Source organism: Panthera tigris, chromosome B1 (assembly GCF_018350195.1).
Source record: "Panthera tigris isolate Pti1 chromosome B1, P.tigris_Pti1_mat1.1, whole genome shotgun sequence".
Taxonomy (NCBI): Eukaryota; Metazoa; Chordata; class Mammalia; order Carnivora; family Felidae; genus Panthera; species Panthera tigris.
Window position 1 is genome coordinate 99,672,912 of NC_056663.1, and position 21,396 is coordinate 99,694,307.

Below are 21,396 nucleotides of genomic sequence, written 5' to 3' on the forward strand. Positions count from 1 at the left end.
TGATTGCAGACTCAGTAATTAAATGTCAGTCTTAGAAGCACGATCACTGGAGTGACTTGACTGTCAACTGCATGACTTTCAAGACATAAAGCTATTAGTAAGTGACTGGCTTTCAGAAGTATGCTCACTGAAGCAAGTTTTCATTGCTCAATTATATAGATTTAAATCCAGTTTTGAGTTTTACTTGTTACCATGGCTATAGAATCGGTTTATTAGACCGATAGAAAAGCAGTTCTGGGAATTCATTTCTTTCCCTATGACAATAAAACAATCTGCTTTTTTTTTTTTCTAGAAAGGCACTTTTGTGTTTTGTTTCTTTGTTTTTTCTCTATTTTTCTTTTTTAATGTTTTACAACACTCTATATCAGTGGTTCATCCTATTTTTGTATTTCTCCAGGTCCCATGTGATAAATGATAAAAACAAGGTAGGACCCAAACCCCAGAAGACAAGTAATAAGAGGACAGAATATTTGATGTATTTGAGGTACTACTCTAAACACTTTATATGTGTTACAGAATTTAATTCTTTCAACATCCCTAAGAGACAGACATTGTCATTTTCTTTCTATATATTATAAACTGGGAAAGAAAAGTGAAGTACTTTGAATAAGTTCACATAGCTAGTAAGTGGCAGGGTAGACCTTAAAGGGTCTGAATCCAGAGCTGCTTCTAATTATCCACTGCACATACAGACTCTGAAGATAGGAACTCCTAATAGAGGGATATATATTTATTCCTCTCTTTGAATACCTTTCAATTTGTCTATAAATTGAACGATTTCAATATTTCTATAAATATTTATCTATAATTATATATCATACATGGATGTCTGTAACTATATTTACATGTAGTTACATAGCTAAAGTTAGATAAAGAACTTTATTTCAGAGATTATTTCAAAGTCCAGATTAACTTCCATCTATAGATTGAGCCAGGTGCTGTGGACCTCTCATCAGGCATTTGCACATACTCATTCTACTTTTTAAAAAGTAGTTATGTAGATATGCACTTTTTAAAAAAACTTTCTAAGTTTGCTTGGTAAAGTTTTCTTATCCTTCAGATGAGAGTTCAAGCTTTTTTTTTCTTTTAACTTCTCTGAATTTTCAACTCCTTTTATCTCAAGGCATTTTATACCTCTTTTCCATCAGACTTGAACCAGTTATACTTCATATTTAAGTGCTTGATTAGTATCACTGAAAACTATGTAATCATTGTAGTGGTTTTGTACTGTGGGACATTAACTAAGCTGGAACCACATTTCCCAGAATTCCCTTCTCTCAATGTGTCCAGATTAAAATTGTGCAGAAGTCATTTTTCCTCTGAAAATTGGTGAAGGGCCAAGCATGACCATAGCTCACCCATACCGTTGCTGATTTGTTGGCTCATCTTGTTGACAGGCGGTAGTAGTCAGTTCTTCAGCTCCTTCAATTTCTCAAGTCTTGAGCCAGGTCCATGTGTATCTTCATGACCAATGAACCAGCATCCCCTTCAGGTCACCATGTAACCCAATTTAGAAGCATAAGAAACACACAAGTATGGGAGTTTGTTAAGATGTCCATGCAAGGTCTAATCCCTAAAATTAGTTCCTTGTTCTATATGTGTCATAGTGGTTCTGCTTCTCTGATGGAGATATGATATGCCTATTCAAGACATGGATCCTTTCCCATGTTAATCTTGGTGATCTTCCAGTGATCTTACACTGGTGAACTTGTTCCTACAAGTTCCTACATGCCCAATAAATATTTTTGCTGGAATAAACAAATCCATACCCACTCACTCTTGGTATTCTTAATAGGCACAAAGCAAATACTGCCATCATTCAATTTAACTGGCTCCATTTCAACCAAGATAATCTTGTGCTCCTGAAACCTGATTATTCAAACCAATAGAACAGAATTAGAAGGGTTACTGGAGACAAAGGATGGCGTAGCCACAAGACCAATGTCTCCTTTCTTCTTGATTCAATTGCCTCAGTATCCATCTGCCTCTCATGACAGTGAAGTTTTAGTTATCCTCTTAAAACTGATTTATGTTTAAATTTAAATCAACTATACTATACAATGACTATACAGTGATATAATTGGGCATGTTGTTAAACAAGTTAAATTTGTCCATGAAATGTAACTTTGAAAATGAGATGTGTATTTTAATGAATGACAGAGCTGAGGATGAACTTTATACTGAATCTCTAATGTAGATCTATGGCATTTTCTTTTAGATAAACATGGTAAGAACCTGAGGAGTTATTTTCTTTGAAATTAATGCCATGGTGAATATTATCATTATTATCACCATAAACAGTTAAATCAAATTAGAAATGAGAAATAAACTTTACCCATTGTATTCCTAATTTAATTTAAAACACAAACTAGAAACATAGTTTGAAACACATAAATACAGGTATCAAGTGGAATGTCTAACCATTCCCTGTTTTCAACTGATATATGAATACATTTTAATATCTAAAAGAAAAAAATAGCAAATATTTGCCAGATTTAATAATCCTTTGCAGAAAAATATGGAATGAGTATTCTACAGGCCCTTTCTTTGTGAACATAAATCCCCCCTCATAAATGTACTTAATAAATCCCCTGTGAAAATGAATAACTAACCTAGTTAGCCATTTAACCAAAATATTCTTGCTCATCACCTCCACAGTTTTGCTGAGGAGAATGACAGAAGGTAAGATCTGATAGTATTTTAAAATTTCCTCTATGTTAACTTTTCCTTAAATCAAAAAGAAGGGCTTGTCATTAGTCTTCTGGAGTAGACAGAAATAATAGGGAACCAGATACTCAAGCCAGAAACATGGGGGTCATTCAAAATTTCTTTTCTTTCACCACCCCCCACATCCGATCAATTGTTAAATCCTGAAAGTCTTACATACTAAGTATTTATCAGTCCTGTCATTTCATTTCCATAAAAATTACCTCAACTTTTATGGCACTAATTCAGGTCATGAATATGGCTTTGTGCTATAAAGAATCTCCCGCCTAGAATGTGCTATCAATCCCTTCCTTAGATCCATAATCTACATTATAAATGGAGAGACCTGCTAAAATATTAATCTGACTATGTATATTCTGCTTTAATGACTGCATTATTTAGAGCATAAAATTCAGGTGGCTTTACATAGCATATGAAGGCTTCTATCATCTGATCTCTACCTAGTTCTCCAGTTTCACCTTCTACTATTCCCTGCCCTATACTTCACTATGTAATAAAACCACACTGCCTCTAGTTTTCCTTACATACCATTGTATTTCAGCATTCTCTGCCTTTCCAAGGGTGTCCATTTTCTGTTGCAATAGTATAGACTATGTGGCTTGGATTCAAAGTCCTATGTACATTGGATTTTGAAACTTACTATTGCAAAGTTTAGCTGAGTGGTGCATTTCCTTCCACAGACTGACTTCTGTTCATTTGCACAGGCTTGAAAAGCTCTGAAAAGAAACTCTTCACAAGCAAAACAGACTACATCAGAGAGCCTCTTTCTTCACCACAGTTCTGTGGGCAATGCCAACTCTCATCCAGAGGTGGGTCTGAGGGTAGAACCCCATCCAAACATAGCACCCCACCAAAGTGACATCAGTGCAGCTTAGGGAAAATGCTGGGCATTAGGCCAGTAAAGCTGAAACCCTGAGACTGTGGGAGTAAGAGGAACTGAGAATGAAGCTTGTTCTGTCCCTCCTTATTTCAGAACCATTTTTACCTTGTGAAAACCAAGGTGGCCTGCACTGGACCAGAAGAAAGAACAAAGAACTACCTAGCAGCCAAAGAACGTTGCTGGCTCCACCACCATCAGTGAGTTCTTGTACTTGGAAAGCTGCACACAAGCAAGCAAGGCCGCCAAGAGTACTAAGGCTGTGAGGTTGGTTTCAGGGGATATGTCTTAAGCTCTACCCCCTCTGAATTTTAGACAAATAGAAACTGATTAGTAAATATTTTAGAGTAGCTATCCCCTGCTGAGAATCAGAAATATTTAAAGAAAAGAATGAATTTCTAATTATATCATAGGAATCATAAACTGTAGCATTAATGAAAAGTATTTTATTGGTATTTGTATGTAGGTCAACCATGCAAACACATGTGCGCACACACACACACACACGCACACGCACACACACACACACACACACACACACAACACAAAACACAAAAAACAATACCTGCCCTTACCTGGAATGCTTTTCATACTTTATCTGCCCTGTTTAAATCTTACTCATTCCAATTTAGCTATAATCCTTCAAATTGGCTAAATGGTTTTCCTAGGTGCTCTCACAAAGGCAATTAATAAATAAGTACTCAAGAAATTATGAAAATGAGCATTGCATTCATCCCCTCCAGCGTGCCCTAAAAGCATTGTTACTTCCATTCTTAGGAGCATCTTTTACTATGGTTCGCTTGTTCTCTGGGGCACATGTGGCATGTTCCTCCCTCTGTCATTCTGGTATTCTACTTCCTAACGCTAATGTTGATGATCTTCGTAACCAGCACCCTCTGTATTCCAAAACAATCTTTAAAATTTACCTTTTATTTATTTATTGAAATTCTTTTTTTTAATATGAAATTTATTGTCAAATTGGTTTCCATACAACACCCAGTGCTCATTCCAAAAGATGCCCTCTTCAATGCCCATCACCTACCCTTCCCTCCCTCCCACCCCCCCCATCAACCCTCAGTTTGTTCTCAGTTTTTAAGAGTCTCTTATGCTTTGGCTCTCTTCCACTCTAACCTCTTGTTTTTTTTTCCTTCCCCTCCCCCATGGGTTTCTGTTAAGTTTCTCAGGATCCACATAAGAGTGAAACCATATGGCATCTGTCTTTCTCTGTATGGCTTATTTCACTTAGCATCACACTCTCCAGTTCCATCCACGTTGCTACAAAAGGCCATATTTCATTCTTTCTCATTGCCACATAGTATTCCATTGTGTATATAAACCACAATGTCTTTATCCATTCATCAGTTGATGGACATTTAGGCTCTGTCCATAATTTGGCTATTGTTGAGAGTGCTGCTGTAAACATTGGGGTACAATTGCTCCCATGCATCAGCCCTCCTGTATCCTTTGGGTAAATTCCTAGCAGTGCTATTGCTCGGTCATAGGGTAGATCTATTTTTAATTTTTTGAGGAACCTCCACACTGTTTTCCAGAGTGGCTGCACCAGTTTGCAGTCCCACCAACAGTGCAAGAGGGTTCCCGTTTCTCCACATCCTCTCCAGCATCTATAGTCTCCTGATTTGTTCATTTTAGCCACTCTGACTGGCATGAGCTGGTATCTATCTGAGTGTGGTTTTGATTTGTATTTCCCCAATGAGGAGCGATGTTGAGCATCTTTTCAAGTGCCTGTTGGCCATCTGGATGTCTTCTTTACAGACGTGTCTATTCATGTATTCTGCCCATTTCTTCACTGGATTATTTGCTTTTTCGGGTGTGGAGTTTGGTGAGTTCTTTATAGACTTTGGATACTAGCCCTTTGTCCAATATGTCATTTGCAAATATCTTTTCCCATTCCATTGGTTGCCTTTTAGTTTTGTTGATTGTTTCCTTTGCAGTGCAGAAGCTTTTTATCTTCATAAGGTCCCAATAGTTCATTTTTGCAAATTTACCTTTTCTTTACATTATATTTATTGGTTGTCTAACACTCTAAACATGAACTATTTTAAGGTTTGTCATCTCTCTGAATTATTTATCTAAGGACTTTTTTTTTCCCAAAAGAAATATTTCTGCAAGTTTTAGGCACACTAAACTCAGTTCTGCTTAGTTTTCAAAGTAGGTGGTTATTGTCATTTAGCCTATTTTTCATTTATTTACTAACTTATTTTTTGGTTTTGCATTATATCTTCTTTTTGCTTGAAAAGTATATTGAAGATAATATATATCTAGAAATTATACTGAAAATTCCAATAATTATATGATTACTGAATTTCTGCTCTAGGTAAAATTGTTTTTGTTTTTTTTTGTTTTTTTTTTTTTTTGAGTCATCACATTATTACTTCTTCATATCCAAGACTCAGTCTGACATCTGGTTGCTCTGTCCTACCCTCCAATGCCCATTCAAATGACAGACTTGCCCAAGTCTGCCATATTTGGGTAGGTAGAAAAAAAATCATTCTTTTTTTCTTATATTAAACTCAGACATGTGGTAGAATACTATATTACTTAATGTACTATTATTTAATTACATTTTTCTGAAAATGGAAAACATGAATAATGCAGAAATACCCTATTGTCATGTTCCAGGGCTTACTTAATATGTTACTAAAGAAAACAACAACTTTGTTTTTAATATATTAACATATACAAATCCAGATTCCCATCTAGCCTTTTTTTCCCCTTTGCCATGCCCAGTTCTCGTCTTTCTCTAAATTCTACCTCTTTATAAACCTTTATATTTGCTTTTTTCCTGAGCGTAATCATGCTTCTTCTCATTCTCTGAATTTATTTTGTAATTCTCTCCTCCTCAGTGTGTATGTGCCACATAAGAGTAAGAAGGAAATAAAATTGAATAAGAATTGAGAATTTTACTTTTGTTTTCATGAAAATGTTTTCTTTCATCTGAAATATGTTCCTATTTATAAGGAAAAGATACTATTTTAGGCCATGAGGACCTCCTAGTCTAGTTGAGAAGATAGGACAAGAGCATATTAAAAAAATTCTAATTAGTATGAGCAATGCAATAAATTAGTGTTATAGACCAAATGTTTGTGTCCACCCTCCTCCCAATTTGAATGAAGCCTTAACCCCCGGTGTAGCTCTATTTGGAGAGAAAGCCTTTGAGGAGACAATTAAGGTCAAATAAGGCAATGAGGGTGGGCCTTGATCAAATAGCATTAGTGTCATTTTAAGAAGACACTAGAGAGATCACTCTTTCTCTGCACTCATGTACCAAGGAAAGATTTTGTGAGGGCACAGTGAGAAGGTGACAGTTTACAAGTCAGGAAGAGAGCTCTCACTAACAATCAAATTTGCCAGCACCTTGATCATGGACTTCTAACCTTCAGAACTGGGAGAAAAGAGTTTTGTTGTTTAAGCCACCCAGTCTGTGATATTTTGTTATATCAGCTGAGCAGCCTAATATAATTTAGTAATATAATAAATGCTGTAGAAAATAAAAACTCAAGACTCTGAACCTTTGGACTCTTTGTATTCACAGGATCTCAAGACAAGAGGGAAAGGAATATATTGGAGACTTAAGTATGTAAATGTCTATGGAGGAAATCCACAATCCCCTCTCAAACCTATGGTTTTCCTCTGGATAGTGGCAAACAAGAAGGAACATGGGATATGAGGTGGGAAATATCAGATTTGAGGTGATATAGCCAAATTTTACAGGATGCCCCATTTTGATGACTAAATGGAGAAAAATATAACAGTAAAGGAGGTGATTAAAGAACAGTCCCCTAGAAGAGAGCAGTAAAATGTGATTTGTAGAAACCCAGAAGATATCATAGGAAGCAATAAGTAGTTAATATCAAATACCACTGAGAGATGACTTTTTATAGACTGTGAAGATTACTCACCAATAAACCACAAACAGCTTTAAAAAGCAAAGTGGAAATGAAAACTGCGTTATAGGGGTGAGAGGGAAATTAAAGGGACTGAGGGAGCATCTACTTGGAATGAAAAATGGGAATTGCCTCAATGTTAAATTTGTCTTCTCAGGATCTAAGATCTGATGCTGGTCAGGAAACTCCAGATGAGCCCCAGCTGCCTGCCTTCACTGATTCTGTTTGAGTTCTTATACTCTGATATTCTATACTTAACTCCGTGCAGCACCTAGATTTCTGAGGTTGCCAGAGACCTAAGGTTCACATAAAGGCCACCCCTTAGTTCTTTCCTCTAGATGGACAGAGAGGATTGGTAGTCCCAATATGGCAACGTGACACAGCTGAGGCTCATCAGCTAGATTTAAATCTCTGTTTTGCTACTTATTTGCTTTGCAAACTTGCACAAATTACTTAAATGCTACAGACATTTTTATCATAAAATATAAAATGTAATCAACTGTAAAGTTTGGAAATAGTATTTATAAAACACCTGGTGAATTTAGAATGAAAGAAAGGGATTCTATTTCCCTTCACTAATTGGCATATACATTTTTCTTCCACATTTCCTTGGCTCTCCAGAGTCACTTTTGATCCCTTGGACCACTTTCTCATCTTGTCCCAATTTGAGCTATAATTCTCATTCAGGTTAAGTCAGTTTTGTAACCCTCTTTCCCATGGTACATATTAATAGGAGAATCTTGTGATACAAACATTTGTTTAATGGATACAATGTAATCTAACAATCTAAACTCCTGCATATGGGGCCTCTGGGTCAGTTAAGCTCAGAGCCTGGAGCCTGTTTCACATTCTGTGTCTCCCTCTCTCTTTGCTCCTCCCCCGCTTGTGCTCTGTCTCTCACTCTCTCAAAAATAAACAAACATTGAAAACATAAAAAATAAAAATCCTGCATATAATATTTCTAGACTGATAAATTTTTCATTTCTAAATCAATACATTTAACCTCATACTTTAAAAATATGATGAAAATCACTACAAACAATGATTAATAGTATGAGGTAAAGTTGCATTACGTTATTTTACTAGCTATGTGGCCTTGGGTAATTTACTTAAATTGTCTAGCCTTTAGATTCTTGATTTATAAAACTGACAAACAGTAGTATCTGTCATCTACACTTACCGTGACAACTAAATAACACAAGCAAAGCATCTAGCATGCTGCTTGACACACAGCAAGTATTCAACAAATATTAACACTGAAATCAAATGTTAATAACATGATTAAGAGGGGACTGAGAACTAGCAATGACTGTTTAGTTCTACTTTTTTTCCCAATAAACAAATGTCATGTAGTAATAATGGCATACTAAAAGTTATAAATCAAAAGAGATCTTCATTTTGTGATTATTAGTTGTTTTGATTTTTCTTTTTTAAAGAGGGAAGGGTTATGATTCATACTGTCCATGTGGCATCATTTTTCTTCTAGTTCTGTGGAAGAAAGTTAATGATCTTCTCTCTTCCATGCAGTGTCCAGTCATTGTTCACCATATTCAACTAGTGAAAGGGCTAAGCAGATTCCAGAATGATAACCCTTGATGGAAAAGTAATGTTTCTACTTCCCTTTGTCTAATTATTCCCTTTGCTTTTAAGCATGATAATTTTGGTGCCAGTACCTGAGAATATTAAACATGGTCAATCAATTATAACAAAGACAATTCCCTCCTTATGGGCATGAAGAAACATCCCAATGAATCTAGGGACATTTTTTTTCCAATAAACTTTGACACTGCATCAGTGGTCTTTATAAGACAGCCACTAACAACTGACTGAGTTTATATAATAGATAATCCCTGTTAGTAAACAACAGAAATCAAAGTTTTCAAAATGCGACAATGTTCAAGAAATCTTTTTTCTTTCTTTTTTTTTTTTTTTTTAAGTAGAAAGTATAAGAGGATGAGGACCTTTTGGTAAAGGGCAAGTCCTTCTACCATATACATAAACACACAAACACATTGCAGGCAAATCATCCTGACTCTTAATTCAACAGTATCTGTGACAGACATTTAAAGAATGTAATCTTTCATTTATTAATATAAACCAGCAGCGTATTATGATGAATCCAAAGAACTGAAGAATTTTTTTAAAATATATATTTATAATTAGAATTGATTTCATATTGTTTTCCAAACAGGTTCAACTTGTAGAATAAGTAGTAGTAATATAAGGTTTGTAGCAATGAAAGCCATCATATCAGTACCATGTGACATGAGTAACATTTTTTAAGAAAAGTTGATAATAATATGTTTTGTATTCTCAGAGGAGATCTGTTAAGCAACACTATATATTCCCAGAATTATAATTTCACAACTGTTTAAAAATTTAAGAATTTCAAATTTTAAATTGCGATGGCTTAATAAAAAAAAGCTGAGTATAAAAAAATCCTTAGTATCAGAGCATACAGTGTCTGGAAAAAACACTTTATCTCTTCCCCATGAAAAAAAAAAAGCCTCTGAAAATAAATTTTAGCTCACTTCTCTTTTTCTGATAAGTGTATAGGACATGTAATCATGTCCTACCAATACTAAGCCATAAAAGACCCATAGGTAAAGAGATTATCTTGTTTAATGCACACTTAGGACTTAGAAAAAGGATCCTACAACTTGTGGATCTCTAGTAAATGTCTATTGAACATGAGGATACTTGGCTGAGGTGATAAATCATTTTACTAATAGAGTCAGAGATGCCAAAATGTTACACAATTTATACACACTTCAAGGCCATTTTTAACCATAATGTTAACAAATAGTTGTTTACTGATCACCAGTGTTCATATATACCATCAATGCTCATCATCTGAAGTAAGATTATAAAGTGTATTTGTCTCAAATGAAGGAGTAACATATTGGATTCTAACTATATGCCACCTATACCCATTATTTTTCAAATGGAGGATACCATAATCTACAGTACAAATTTAATTCAGGTTAAAAAACAGAAAGATAAATGTTCACTCTACAGACAAAAAAAAAAATGCAAAAAAACAATTTCTATGGGTTTCAAATCACAAATTTAAGCCCCTGGGTGTATTTCTCATATTGTCTTTGTCTTTGTCTTTTCAATGGATTTTTGGGGGCTGGGAATTGAACTACAAGACCACCAAGTTAACACACAAAACTATGTTCCTAGGATCCTACTAGAGAATCACTCTCTAGAGAATTGGAATAAACTGTCTCAAAGAAGCCAGGGTGACTTTATGTATTATTCCTGTCTAGATGAAGGAGAGATTTATTTTGGCATTTGTGATATGGGGTGACCTAGGATGCCTGCATACTGTGAAAACACACCCAAGTGATGACTATCAGTATAAGTATCCTGTACATATATGCCCAAATCATACAGTAAGACCTCTCAAGTCAGAGAAAGGATTTTGGTGTGAGAAACCTATGAATTAATCAGCCTACTCATGAGGATCCCTAGACATTTAAGGAAACCAACATCACACACACACACACACACACACACACACACACACACACACACAGAAGGATAAGGGTTGGGGAAAAAAACTGATCCCAAGGCAAAATCATATTTCAAAAAACACAAAAATATTTTAAAATTCCATTCAGATGCAAAATGATACTGAATACATAAAAGAGACAGACTTTTGATAAAATACTTTTCAGGGAGTCAAAAAATAGTCAAAATTAAAAATATGATATCTGAAATAAAAGATTTAGTAGAAAAATTGGCAAGGAAAGTCAAAGAAATTTTTAGGAAGGAAGGGAGAAAGAAAAGGAGGGAGGGCGGGCGGAAGGAAGGGGGTAGGGGGAAAAGAAAGGAAAAAAGATATGTATTACTGGTCATTATTTCTTCAACTACTGCCTTTTCTTTTTCTCTTGTCTCTACATTGGAACTTCAATTAACTATGTATTGGTCAACCCACTTTTATCCTCTGTGTATCTTAATTTGTCTTTCTTATTTTCCATCTCTATATGATGTGTTGGATTCATCTCTTCAGACATCTATTTTCCAATTCTCTCTTGTGCTCTATTTTAATATCTAATTTGCTTTAATGACCATATCTTACAATACATATCTTACATTATTGTACATTTATTTTTATTCCTGTACAGACCCACCTGTTCTTTTTCCATAATGTCCATCTTTTGCCTTATGAAAAATCTGTAGATATTTACTTAAAGTATGTCTTTCAGAATGTTTCTATTATCTGTATTCTCAGTGCATGAATTCTATCATTTTTGTATCTACTTTTATTATCTTGGCTATTCATAAATTTTTACTGAGCTCATCTTCAGAGAGTTTACAGTGGGATTTATAGGTTCTCTAGAATAGGAAGGAACTCCTATGATGTGGTTTTACAATCGCCCTTTTCAAGACTGAACATATTTTATTTTGGGACAAGTGGGATTTTAATGGTTATTGACGTTAATTACTCATTTTAGATTACTGTATTACATGAATAGTCTGGGCTATGAGTCCAATTGCTCTCTGGAGGAGTGGTTCTTTCCAGCTATGCCCTGAATACAAAGTAAACTAACTCCCTTCCTATTTCTTGCAGCATCTTTATACTACCAGGTGAAGATTTTCTGACTGCTGTTTCATGGAAAAAAGGCTCCTACCTTTATGTAGGGTACTCAGATTTAGCTCCTGTTTAGAGATTGGGTAAAAGCATTATCACTAGGTTGAATATATACATTCACTCTCAAATCAAGACTATTACCTTCCACAGTTCAAGAGCCAGAACTTACATTTGTGGCACTGCTCAAGACTGTAACTTTGAATACCTGATTTCAATATCTTTAAATATTTTTCATTGTTTGGTTTTTACTGTCCCTTTTCTGTCTGTAATCTAGGACTTTTATGTCCTTAACTTCCAGTTTAAGTGGGTATTTTCTTAAAATTTGGATATGTTTTATCTGACATTTCTGTATGTTGAATATAATAGGGCAGATTTCCCTCATCATGTCACAATCTGCTGGATCATGTTACATGACACAGTTTTTTGTTTTTTGTTTTTTTTTGAGAGAGAGAGAGAGAGAGAGAGAGAGAGCATGAGCAGGGGAGGGGCAGAGGGAGAGGGAGAGCGAGAATCCTAAGCAGGCTCCACGTCCAGCACAGAGCTCAAAAGGGGGCTCGATCTCACAACCGTAGGATCATGACCTGAGTTGGACACTTAACCGATGTAGCCCCATGACACATTTTTAAATGATAAAACAAAATACTTTTCCACATTTAATTTTTTGTGATTTGGGGGGGCACTGAAGTGCCTATTAAAAAGTGCCAAAAAAAGTTCCCGTTTATTGTTATTATAATTTTTTAAAAGTTTCTATCAGTTTCTGGAAATAAATATTTATTTGCTCCTAAAAGTGATACAAGCTTATATTTAGTAAATATAAATTTATTCTTAATTCTGTTAAAATATAATAAAATGTCCACTTTTAATCAGGTGTTACTAATACATTCATAGTTACATAATGTCTAAAAAAAGAATACATTTTATTCCTCAATATATTAGTTCTAAGTTTATCATTCCCTACCACATTCCTAATAGTAGTAAATAATTAAATGGTTAGATTGCATATGGGAGCATTTACTCTCTTCAAAGTACTTTGACTTTTTTTGTGAATGTCATAAAGCCTTGAAATGTGTTTACTATCTTCCCAGTTTTGCCCATGAGGACATAAAGAGCTTGGAAAGGTCAAGCTTCTTGCCCAAGATCATAATGCTAGCAAAGTACAAAGTCAAATCCCTAATGCAGGTCTTCTGTCTCCAAAGCCCACACTCTTTAAAGTAGAGTGGAATGTCTTTTGTGTCTTCCAATTAAAAATACTATAGTTTGGTGAAATCACATTTTGTATTTTCTTGCCTAAGATAAATTATAAGTCATGGTTGTAATTTAACTAATATAGCTATGCCACTGGTCACAAGAAATCCAAGTTATTTTGAATGGGTGGATGAAATTTGTTAAAAGTGAGATTTTTTTTTTCTTATTGTCATAGTGTTTTCTGGCTGTTGTTACAGGCTGATAAATTATCAAGATTACATCTTATTTTGGCAAAAAAATCAGCAGAAAATTAAAAACTTGGAGTATGAGCCTACAGCTGTGCATCCTGCATAGCTGACTGAAGACCACAGGGTCAAGGTCAGTGGAAAACCTGCCTCATTCCCTCTAACAGATGCAAACTTACATTTGGAGAACTTGTGCAATGGTCTAGTAATAACAGGATATTTCTCTGTGGACCAGATTTTTTTTTTTTTTTTTTTATGAATGCGACCTACTGCTAACATTTCTTCTTCACATGCATATTTCCTTTCAGTAGGAACTCAGTGACACAATGAAATGCTCCAAGAATTACAAAATGGAATTTTTACATTCTAGATGTTTCAGTATTTCCGTGTTGCCTTAAGTGAATCACAAGACCTTATAGCTTACTTGGTCTTGCGGTCCTAGATTCAAATGATTCTGAGCTTTTTAAAAATCAGGTGTTAACTTTACTGGGCTTTTGGAATCTTTCTCCATTACCATTCATTTTCTAAAACTCTTGACTAAAGTATGATATTCAAATTAAAATTGAACCAAAACAATCATGGCACTCATGACTACACCTTCCTTTCCAGAATTTCCTTCTAGAGGTATTTCAAGGTAAAAATACTTGTATTACACAGCACCTGCTATATACCAAAAGTGCAGACAAAAGTGCTTTACTTATTTTTATTTAATTCCTCCAACAAACCAATGAGGGAGATAGACTACAACAAAAGATACTGAGGCTCAGAAAGCTAATAACCCATGCATTATCACAAAGGTACTTAATGGAGGAACTGAATCCTAATGCACAATAAAAATAACTCCTAATTCTGCAAACTGCTAAGCTTCTACTATCTGTTTTCCAAATATTAAACAGAGTTCACTACTGCAGTGTCTTGGGTATCATCCAAAATAAATTCAATAGCATGCTTGGATACTTTCCAGTGGTTATTCCCCTCAACTTTGCTTTCCTTTTGAAACAGGCTTTGCCTTCTCTTTGGGGAGAGAAAGAGAGAGGTCCCTAAGTTGAAAAACTTTATTCTCCCACCCATAAAGTGATCCACATCTAAGTCTGCCCATGCCTCCTTCCTGATTGTCTCCTTGGATAACATTTCCCTTTGCCTTGTCACTCTGACCAAATCATCTGCTATTCTCTGGACCCTTGAAGGCTTGTACTTGCCTCCACCCTATTGGCTCTTTCTCTTCATGTCTCTCCTGTCATTAAAAACTAACAAAAGAAAAACCTAAACCAATAAAAATAGACAATAGGAATAATAAAATCCTTTGTGCTCATATACACTTTTAATTATTGCCTTCTTTTATTTTTTTAATTGTCTTCTTTATTAAAAAATATATGTAATTCAGTTTGTTTTTCATCCATTCGTTCCTACCAATGCTATAATCTTATTCCCTCTACTATTACCAGCTAAAAGTACTCTCACTAAGGTCACCAATGACCTCACTACTGCTAACATGAAGGGAAGGATTTGTCCTCCTCTTCTCATCTACAACATTTCATGTTTTCATTTATCTCTCCCTTCTTTGAGTCTGACATTAGCAGTACCCTCTGAATTTCCTACCAGTTATCTTACTATTTATTCATTCAAAAATACTTATGAACTCAATATTAAATGACAATAAATGACACACAGAAAGTTTCTTCCCTCATGGTGATTTCAGACTAATGGTAAATACAGAAAAGACAATTCTATGGAGCCAAAACAATTATATTTGAGTGCTAAATTGAATGAAGTACCAGGTATCATGGGAACACAAAGAGATGCTCCTAATTCAGGCTTTTCCTGGTGGCCATATACATCCCCCTTAGCTTTCACTTTCAAAGAATAATGATTTTCAGTATTTTTCTTCAGCTCAGAACTATCTCTGGAGTACACACCTATGTGTCCATTTGCCCACTAGACAGCCGGTTTTACATGCCACAGACACTTCAAATTCAACATGTACTAAATGGACTTCAATATATGACCAGTCAAAATGAACTATTCCTTTTTCATTCCTTACTTTGATTAGTGGCATAATTGACCTTCAAGATTTGCCAAATATAAAACCTAGTGGTTATACGTGCCTCCTATCTCTCCCTTATATCCCACGTCAATAAACTACCAACTCATTTTGATCCAGCCACTTATATGTGTCATTTCTTTCCACTCCCATGGCTACCATTACTGTTCATGCCACCAGAATCTCTCACTTAGGTAAATCCAGGAATGTCCTAACTGTTGTCCCTATCTTTAAACCAGGAGTTACCAAACTACAGCTTATGGGCAAAATTCAGTTTACTGTGCATTTGTGTAAACAAAGTTTTATTGGAACACACCTACACCCTTCACTTACTTACTGTACATGTCGGCTTTCACACTATAACAACAGAGTTGAGCAACTGTGTTAAGGACAATATGTCACACAAAAACAAAAAGATTTACTATCAGGCCCTCTACAGAAAAATTTTGATGACTCTGGTCTAAATTGACTCTCTTCAACCTCTCTTCCGTGCTGCTGTTAAAACATCTTTCCTAAAAAGTATATATGTTCATTATACTCCTCCCATTTAAAATTAGGGAAGTTTTCTCTATATCTTTCAAAGTGTTAGAAGTCTTCTTCTATTTCAGGATAATGATTGATTTGGTTGTTCTAGGATTAATAGGAAGTCTCCACTGTTGCTTACTCTTAAAAGTAGGATTTCTGTATTAAAGGGTAAAGGCATACGTAATTTTATATTTCCAGATGTTTTACCTTTTTTTGTATTCTTACCTGAAATGTATGTGTTGTTTTCTCATAGACGTATCAACAGTATATGTGGACACAATCAAAAATTTTGCCCTCTCTTGCCAATACTATTGCCACCAGAGTTAAGTAAAGGTGATAAAAATGGGCCATGGAGTCTTGTAACAGGTTAAAGCTTGATGCTCTACAGTAAAAGACTCATAGAATGCTACCTCACACCATACCTGTTCTGTTCTAAAGCTGAGATCTGTTATGGTTTCTTCTCCAAGGAGGACATGGTCCTGAAAGCAGTTTGTCTAGACCTGAAACAACACAACCATTAAATCAATCTTTTATTTAACTTTTCCCTCTGTTGTATCAGTAAGGGGGTGGTGAAAGTAATGTGGGAATAAGACACATGGACAGCTGAAGTTTTGTAAGTTTGGTTGTGTCATAGTGCAAGATTTTTGGACCCAAAACATATACATATTCTAGAAGGGTTTAATGTAAGCTTTCACACCAAGCTCATTAGCTAGCACAGAATAAAATTTCAAAGTCCCTCTGTGATTAAGAAAGCCCCTGATTAATTTTCATTCAAATTTCTTATGTCATATAATAAATGGTGTACTTCTAAGTCTTTTCTAAAAGTACAATGTGCCTTTTTTTTACTACCCCATGTTTGTAATACCTTTCTTCCTCTTATGCAGCTAATTCCTTCATATTCTTGAGACCCAGATGTGAGGGCGATCTGGCTGCGACATCTGTCACCCCATTAATCGCTAGGGTTGATTCAGCTGATCCATCTGGCTAGGTGGGTTTCCCCTCCTTCCCTCACTACTCCATGTGCATCCCTCCTGAAGCTACACGCTGAGTCAAAGAGGACAATCTTCCCCGATAGAGGAGAACCGTTCTTCAGTCAAGGGTACATGAATAGCTGTGGTCCCCCGCTAGAACCTCCAAACAAGCTCATATTCTTGAGACCTTATTCAGCAGCACTCACCTATCCTTCATGTCTAACCCAGGGTAGTACTTTCAGAGTATTCTGCATGTGCCTAGCATTTATCTCAAATCATTTTAAATGTCTGCATAATTCTTTGCAGTACACCCTGTGTATTATACATGTTATAAATTTCTTGACAATAAAAAGTGGGTCTAGCCACTGCAATTCCAGATCCATTATATATAGTAGTTACTCAATAAGTATTATTTCAAAGAATAAATACCATGAAAACACTAGTAAAAAAACCCGAATCTGTTATTACAGACACTTTAGCATCATGGTAATGAGAAAGTACTTTTGATGACAAGAGGTTACCAGAGTCAAAGTGCAATCATTTTTATGCTATACCCATTTATTAATTCATGTGGGAAATACTTATTAAGTATGTTCTAGACTGAAAAGATCCTAGGGATGTAAAACTATACAAAATCATATAAGATTACTGTTCTTCATGGAATTTATGAGTGGGAGGTAGGTAATCACAAATTGGGTATATAATTAGAAACTGAACTGAGTTATATGAAGAAAAAGAACATGGTTTCATAGGAGTGAATTAAAAATGAACCTGGTTCACCCTTGGGTCAAGTATACTGCCTTAAAGTAGTAACCTTTAAGCTAAGCTCTGAATGATTAGTATCAGACACAGGTAGAGGAGATGGAGAGCTGTCTAACATGAACAGTGTAGAGAGATAACATGCCGTTTTGAGGAGTTAAAGAGGACAGTATGGTTGGAGTAGAGAATAAGCAGGATCATGGTAGCATTAAAGTTGGAAAACTAGTTAGGAGAAGACTATACAAGATATTTTACTTGAGGTGCCTGAATAGCTCATCAGTTAAGCATTAATTCATTTATTTATATAGGTTAATATTAATATTATTGTGGTTGTGTTTTTTTAAGTCTTTAGTGATAGAATTTGAAATATTTATGGATAAAATAATTTGTTGCTTGAGATTCATTTCAAAATAATATGGAGGAAAAATTGGCCATGACTTGGTAGTTATGAAAGCTATGTAACTGGGAATTCATTACACAATTTTTTATTTTGAATATGGTTGAAATTTTCATAGTAAATGATTACAAAATAAACAGAAGGATGACATAATTTTTTGTGCCCATTTACAAGCCCATTCTTTGCTCTAGTGTAAAAAAATGGATTGGAAAGAGCCTAGGTAAATGGGAAGGGTGGCAGAGAAGATGTGGGAGACTTAGTTGATAGACTATTAATTAATCAATACACATAATCCCCTGCTCACATTACACCTTAGCACAAGCATTTCACTTTTTCCTATAGATCAGGATAATGCAGCCATCATACAGAAGGATTCTGGAGTTAAATAAGACTTGGGTTCACATCCTAGCTTTGAAACTTAATAGCTGTGTGGCAGCTGCCTCATGGCAGCAACTGGAGGGTAATGCAGTTATGTGGTTATGTGGTTAAACCAATAAATAACTTTTACCCTAAGGGCCTAGACACAGTATATAACAGGAAACCAGAATTTCCCTTTTAAAAAGAACCAGGTCCATCTCATTAAGATGAATAATTTTTAAATGCTATATCCTGTATTTAAATATATATACATATACATTATATATATACAAATATATACATATATTTAAATATATATATTTAAATATACACACACACACACACACACACACACACACACATATACATTACTTAAACTTTTATTCTGAAAGATAAAGGCTTGACATTTTAAACTGTCAGGTAGTTTAGAGAATTTTAGATGTTATTAAAGACCTTCCACCTCACTTCTCATTATTTCAGAGCCAAGTCAGTACCCTAGGTGATTTTAGTGGCCAAGAATATAACTTACTCTTTAGTTCTTATCGTTACAGCAGCTCATTTTGCAACCCCATCTTCTGCCACTGATCCAAGATTTCCCCATTTTATTTTAAAGTAAATATCTGGAAAGTACAGGAGAGCAAAAATTTTTATTTATAAATTTGGCAAATGGAATATCAGCAAAGCCAAAGAAAAAAGTCTGTCAGAAATATTTTCTTCTCAATTTCATTGATGACATTTCTGTCAGGTTTTTGGAAAGACCATAACATGCAGATGTTAAATGCTTAGTTGGAATTGAAAACCCATGTCCATTTCTCATGGTCAGGAGTGAATCAAGTAGTCTGTCTACAGCTCTTGCTCTGATTTTTATGAAACTGACCATACGGAATTTTACATCAAGGTGACTGAGCAATAAATAAGGTTAACATCACCAGTGCTTTGCTGCAGAATAACTCCCAATATTGCTTTGTGTGGCTCGACAAGAATCAGTTTTTAAGGTCTGGTTCAGTTAGAGACTGATGTGGAAAAATAATCCATGGCTCTATAATGGGAAATGAAAATGACTGCTAATTGTGTCAGACAGATTGCTGAAATCAGACAAGGACACTGTCTTAATATATTTCATAAAGTGGCAAGTACACTGATTGCACACATGAAAACTCCTGAAAAAAAGATCTAAAAAAGGAATAAATCACAGAATTCAAGGCCATACTTTAAGCACTGCCATTCTTAAGATCGACCTTGTAACTGTAACCAATATAGAGAGCAAAACGGTGCATGCCTCACTGTAGTGCTCTCTAGCCTGATGTAAAGGGCTCTAATGTTCTGCACGTGTTGAAACTTCTTTACTATTTTTATCTGCTTTGAACATCCTCGGATGGAGAAGTTGATATTCCGTCTTTCCTGAACTTACTCACAATAAGTGAGTCCATCAAGGGTGATTTTTCTATGATGATTCAGTTATCTTGAGCTCTCAATTTTTTTTCTTGTGTAACTGAATATTTGTAAGAAGTTAACCCGCACTAGGTCTAATCAGAGACTGGCCATCTCAGCACATGTGTTGGACATTGTGCCAGTTCTCCCTGTCAGGGCAGTCTGGGACTATTGCTCCAAACCTCATCCTCACTCTTCAAGCATCTCTTTTCCCTCAGCACTCAGCAATCTTTCTTTGGCTCTATTTACCTCATCTGGCACCAAAGAATCCTGTTAAAGGAAGTTTTTCCAAAATATCAGTAGTTTCTAGAAATTACCATGCATCAGAACACTCGTAAATGTTCTTTTTCAATTCCCAAACAAAAATAAAACTTATACAAATGGTGCTACTACTAAATTTTGTGGTGAAACAAAAGAGAAATGATTAATTCGGCTTGTATAGGTCAGGAAATTCTTCAGTGAGAGAAAACTGATCCGAATCTTAAAGATAAGAATATTATCATGAGTCTTACATGGAGAGAAAAAAAAGGTGAGAGAGAGGGAAAAAACTTTCTTGATTATTTATGTACCAGAACTTCCCACAAAACCTTCACTAACCGATCTCAATTAACTGTCTTCTGGCATTTATCTGGACAAAATCACCTGAAGAATAGACTACTGAAAGGAAGGTCTTCCATAGATCTATGAAAATGCAGGATCAAACCCCATCTACCAGAAATGCATTAATCTGGCATTTCAAAAAAGCAACAAGATGAACTGCAAGTCATACAATTTATTTAAATTCCAGAAAGTGTACAATCACCCGGTATTGCAGGGAGAAAGTTCTCTGTAGGAGGTGAGATATAAAAATCAAGGTAGCACATATTAACTGAGCATCATAAAGCTAAGAGTAAAGAATCAAAAATTTAATTCTAAAGAGTCAACGTTTTTATGGAGGTAGTAGATACCTATTCTGGATGCTTCAACAAGACATCTTTAATTTTTTTTTTCAAATATGCTTTAATAAGTAGGTTTATGGATAACTAGTGTAGGAAAAGTTTAGTTCTAGAGTTGAAATGATAAGCACTGATGTAATTACAGTTCTTTGCAGCAAAAATCTACAATCTAGTAGTATAACTAATGAGGAATTAAAATTGTACTTGCCTCTTATGAATTTGAAATCAACAATTAAAAGCAATCAATAAAAATATTTCATGGCTTGCATGTAGGAGGTAGAGAAATGTACATACAATGTATACATTTCTATTAAAAATTGTTTTAAATGTTTATTTATTTTGAGAGAGAGTGCATGTGAACACTCATGTGATCAGAGAAGGAGGAAGGGCTTGTCAGCACAGAGCCCAACCCAAGGCTCAATCCCACAAACCATGAGATCA

The 21,396-nt window shown here is 35.2% G+C and overlaps 1 long non-coding RNA gene across 1 annotated transcript; it reads right to left on the reverse strand.

Moving 5' to 3' along the window:
* Nucleotides 1–1,414: 1,414 nt before the first annotated feature.
* Nucleotides 1,415–19,202, reverse strand: LOC122237960. The gene is made up of 3 exons (XR_006216789.1): nt 19,119–19,202; nt 16,528–16,605; nt 1,415–1,486 (listed from the first exon to the last, which is right to left on the reverse strand). It is a non-coding gene; the product is annotated as an uncharacterized LOC122237960 (long non-coding RNA).
* Between the last annotated feature and the right edge of the window lie 2,194 nt (nt 19,203–21,396).